The sequence below is a fragment of the Stylophora pistillata genome, chromosome 3, assembly GCF_964205215.1.
Source record: "Stylophora pistillata chromosome 3, jaStyPist1.2, whole genome shotgun sequence".
Lineage (NCBI taxonomy): Eukaryota > Metazoa > Cnidaria > Anthozoa > Scleractinia > Pocilloporidae > Stylophora > Stylophora pistillata.
Genome location: NC_142521.1, coordinates 22375408 through 22381211, shown reverse-complemented (window position 1 = coordinate 22381211; position 5804 = coordinate 22375408).

Below are 5804 nucleotides of genomic sequence, written 5' to 3'. Positions count from 1 at the left end.
AGTCACAACAACAATCCCTTTACAATGATGAATATCCTTGCTGGTGTATGATTATAATTCTGTCAACAAGTGGTTTATATTTAGTTTGAGATTCTTTACTCTGGTTCAGTAATTTTTTGTATAATAATCACATGATTGTAAGTAAAGATTACAAATGGTAGCAGTTTACATTCCATGCTTATTCTTCTGGAAGTTATAAATTTATGATTTATTTTGACAACCACTTTGATTGTCATTTGAAATTAAAAATTTTTGTGAATTAGATGCAACAAGGATATTCCTAATGCTTTATATTTAGGGTAAACTAGGAACACTCAAAACCGTGCTCTTGTTTCATGAAGAATCACAGATATTGAGTGTGTTGAAAGAAAAACTAATGTAAAAACGTTTTTCAAATTATATTGAGTTATAATTCCTTGGGAATTTGACAAGCACAATTCCACAGATATTTCTGAAATTTTGGCAAGCATTTATCATAAATCTAGTTGGAAGAAGAATCTTTCTACATAGAATGAATACTTGCTAAAAGCAAGGATTTGAGATATTTATTCAATGGTGGAAATACCCTTAAAATGAGAATTCAAAGTCATTATTCTTAAAACAAGGAATGTAAATCTTATTTTTAATGGTGGTATCCTTAAACTGAGGAACTTTCATTGGAGAGTACAAAATTCTTAAAAGCAGAAATCTTGATCCTTACATTTCAAGGAATTGACTCTCAAAATAAGGAATAAATCCTTTTTTTGAGTTTCCACTGACTAACAATAAGAATTCCGAAAAACAAAATTTAGAGTGGTGTGAACATCTTTGTACTTGTTTTTTCATCCTTGTGCTAATAATTATCTCAGAAGTGTGAAACAGGCTTCAAGGGTAGTACTCAGTTGCAACACAAGCATAGGCATAAACATAACAAGCTAATGTGCAGGTGGGCTCAGCTGCAGCATAAACATGAGCACAAGCGCTCAGTCGATGTTACGTTAAATAGGGACATGGTTGGTATAAACAGTATAGTGCTTGCTGATTGCCTGAAAGACTTTCGCTTATGTTTATTCTTACGCTTATGCCAACCAAGTCTTAACCAGACAGTATAAGCATAAAAAGAAGGAAACGTTTTGATAATCTTATGCATATATGCTTATCCTTATGTCCGTGCGTTCCATCCAGCGTATAAGCTTTTGCAGCCTATCCCTATGCTTGCATCACAAGTAAATACTGAGCTCAATATTGGAACAATAGTTTTATGATAAATAAAACAGCACCCTTTTAAACTTTCTTTCCACAAACCTTTACTGTAAAATCTGGAACAGTGACTGTCTTTTACCAAATCCTAACCAGGCCATATTTTCTGTCTTTGAGGCCTAATTTAGTTTCACATCATATTCCTCATAATGCTCATTTACCAGTCTATCGATTCATACCTTAGTATGGAAATCAAACACCCATTTCTATTGACGACACAAATTACATTGGCTTATCCAATTCACGAGTTGGCTCACAGAGCCTTTGATTTTACTAGTTCTAAGAATATTTTGTTGACAATATCCTAAACATTAATTTTCAATGTCATGCAATGAGGCTGTAGTTGCTAAGAGTTAAATGTATAGCTTGGCTATATGCTAGCCACCTATACAGCCATTTGATAGGTAGTCCAACCCATAACACCCTTATTTCTTGAGCTTAAAAGGTAAATGTGGTACATCTTTGCTTACTTAGGGAAGATGGGGATTACCGTTTTAGAACATTGTTAACTTAGCATAGATGGGGGTTAACTTGGTAGATTATGGTCAACTGAGGAAAAGTGGGGGTTAAAGTGGTAGAGCGTGGTTTACCTAGGGTAGATAAAGGTTAACGTGGTAGAACATGGTTAACTTAGGGTAGATGTGGGTTCACGTGGTAGAACATTATTAACTTAGGGTAGATCAGGGTTAACGTGGTAGAACGTGGCTGATATGGCTGAGGGTTTACCTGGTAAAACATGGTCAGCTTAAGGTAGACGGGGTTGACGTTGTAAAACATTGCTAGCCTTGAGTAGCTGTGGGTTAACGTGGCAGAACATGGCTAACTTAGGGTAAATGGGATTTAACGGGGTATAACATGGCTAACTTGGGGTTGGAGAAGGATTTAAGCGATAGAACATGGTTAACTTACGGTAGATGGGGGATAACGTTGTAGAACATGGTTAACAAAGGGAAAATTGGGGTGAACGTGGTAGTATGGTTAATTTAGGGTAGATGGGTGTTAACGGGATAGAATATGGCTAACTTGAGCTTGGAGAAGAGTTAAAGGGGTACAACATCGTTAACCTAGAACGGATGAGGGTTAACGAGGCAGAACATAGTTAACTCAGGGTAAATGTGGGTCATATGGTGGAACATTATTAGCTTAACGTAATAGAACATTGTTACCCTAGGGTAGATAAGAGTTAACGTGGCAGGAGAAGGTTAGCTTAGGGAACATAAGAATTAACGTGGTAGAACGTGGTTAACTTAGGGTGGAGGAGAGCTTACCTGCTAAAACATGGTTAGGTCAGGCTAGACGGAGGTTAACGGGCTGATGGGGGTTAACGTGGTGCATCATGAGCAACTTATCGTAGATGAGGGTTTACGTCGTAGAACATGGTAAGGTAAGGGGAGATGGGGGTTAACGTAGTGCATCATGGATAACTTAGGGTAGATGGGGGTTAACGTAGAACATTGTTATCGAAGGTGGTAGAACGTGATATCTTAGGGAAGTTAGAGGCTAACTCAGTAGAACATTGTTAACTATGGGTAGATGGAAGTTAACGTGGAAGACCCTGGCTAAGTTTGGTTAGATGGAGGTTAACATGGTAGAACATGGTTAATTTATGGTAGATAGGGGTTGACGTGATATGGTTCGCTTAGGTTAGATGCGCGCTGACATGGAAGAACATTGCTAGTTCAGGGCAGATGTGGGTGATCAGGGTAGAAGATGGTAAACGTAGGGTATATGGGGGTAGACGTGGTACATCATACTCTAAATTCGTTCAAGAAGAACATAAGAAAAGTCGACCTTTCAACTCTTGCTGAACTTTAAAACTTAAATAACTTTATAATCTTTTTAATTATCTACTGTAAATAACTATTATCTGCATATGTATATGTTTTGACTTTTAAATTTTTTAGTGTCCCTCATTAGCATATAGCTAAAAAAATAGACACTTAAATAGAGTTTTTCATTCATTCATTCATTACTGCAGATGGGGGTTAACTTGGTAGATTATGGCCACCTGGTTATGCCTTACCCAGGGTAGATTAGGGTCAAAGTGGTAGAATAGAACATGGTAAACTTAGGGAAGATGTGGGTTTTCGTGGTAGAACATTATTAGCTTAGGGGAGATGGGGTTAACGTAGTAGAACAATGTTAGCTTTGGTTGGATAAGGGTTAACGTGGTAAAACGTGGTTATCATAGGTAGATGAGGGTTTACCTGGTAGAACATGTTTAGCTTAGGGTAGATGTTGTAGAACATTGTTAGCCTGGGGTACGTGGGGTTAACGTGGTAGAACATGAAACTGATGAGAGATTTATGAACCTGACGAGAGATTTATGAAACTGATGAGAGATTTAAGATTCTAACGCCCTATTCATTCAAAAGAGAATTATCTTACAATCTATGCATTTCATTAATTTGTATTAAGTTTTATTTCTAATTGTTATGTTTTGGTGTTTCTGTTATTTAGTTATTTATTTCATTTACTTTTTTATTGTATACATGTTTAAGAATTATTTGTTCTGTATTCTATTTCCTTAATAAGAATTTAAAATGTAAACTGTAAAATGCCTCTTTTCTGACCTTATATTTATTTTCAATTAATATATGGTGGTCACCCAACTAGTTTAGCTCTTAGTTATTCTGGGTGACCAGCAACTGTATGTATTTTAAATTTATTTCTCGTTTAATTTGTAACTAAGGTAATTTTACAGTTCAAATAAACCTTGTCTTGCCTTGTCTCTTGTCTTAGGATAGACGGAGGTTAACAGGGTATAACATGGCTAACTTAGGGTTGGAGAAGGATTAAAGTGGTAGATGTGGGTTCATTGTTAGCATTGGGTTAGTGGGGTTAACGTTGTAGAACATGATGAACTTAGAAGAGATGGGGTTTAACGTGGTAGAACAAGGTTAAGGTAGGGCATATGTGGTTTACGTGGTAGAAAATGGTTAAATTAGGAAAGATATGGATTAATGCGGTAGAACATTGTTAGCTTGGGGTAGATGAGGTTAGCGGGGTAGAACAGGTTAACTTAGGATAGATGTGGGTTCACTTGGAAAAAACAGTATTAGGTTGGGTAGATGGGGCTGACGAAATAACACATGGTTCACTTAGGGTAGATAGGGTTGACGAAATAACACATGGTTCACTTAGGGTAGATGAGCGTTGACGTGGAAGAACATTGCTAATTCAAGGTAGATGGGGGTTAGCGTGGTAGGACATGGCTTACTTAGGTAGATGGAGGTTAATGGAGTAGAACAAGGTTAACTTAGGGTGGTACATCATGGCTCACTTAGGGGAGATGAGAGTTAACGGTTTAGAACATCGTAGATGGGGGTTAACTTGGTAGAGTATGGATAACTTATGGAAAATGTGGGTTAAAGTGGTAGAACATGGTTAACTTAGGAAAGATGTGGATTCTAGCGTGATACAACATAGTTAACTTGGGCTAGATGGGGGTCATTGTGGTGTAACAAGGTTAACTAGAACATCGTAGGCCATAAATGAATCTTATTATGCTATATCACTTATAATATGTGAAATGTAATGTATAGGATGTCTTGACGTTCTTAAGAACGCTTTTACCCGGATTCGTGCGACATGGCTCCTCGAGAGACGACTTTCGGGCGACTTGACCTTGGACCCCACCTACTTTTTATTACTATTTATAACACCAAACATATCATACTTAGCATGTTGTTACGGTATAATTTAACCAACAGAAAGAGCGTATACAGCTACCAACCCAACCACTTTATTAAACAACGTGTAATTTCATAATGTTCTTACTTACTTATCTTTAATAAACTCACTTAAGCCCATTAAAGATGACTTGCTTGATTCAGTACTATTGACACAAACTCACAGTTTTCTCCAAATCTCCTTGAAATTAAGATTCTTTCAAAGTATCTTCCTCTCGATATCGCTTTCCAAACAGTCGGTCACTCCAGACAACACCAACTACTATTACACTACTGAGTACTTAATACAATGTATAATACAATGTATTATAGAACATTCCGGAACCTTAAAACATAACTATTTTGGTAGTATTACATCATGAATACATGACCTAAGAGAGTGTTCCATAGTATGACACTAGAAAGTACGTATATGCATGTCAGCATGCTTATCAGAGGCTTATTTTACAGTTTCTATCTAGAACAATTTCGGGTGTTCCCTCTAAAGTCTTCCAAGTCCACACTCAGCACTTTGTTGTTATCTGAAGGTAGGGGTGAATCTGATCTTGTCAGTCTTGTCAATTCCGAGCCAAACTCACCATTCAGGGCCCATTTGTTCAAAGGACGGATAGCATTATTTGATGAATAAATCGCTAACTTGCGAAGAAGAGTTAACGATATGCATCGCCCGGATGAAGATGAAATCAAGGCAGAGCATCATCCATCTTTTGAACGACAGGGGGCTAGACTTAAGAGAAGCCCTGTAGGAGTAAAGTGCCTCACCCAAGAACACAACACTTTGTTGAAGCCTGATTGAGTGTACGAATTGTCAGTAACAAACACTTATACCGCGTAATTGAAGACTTTTTGGTTACCCGATGAAAATAAAGGCCG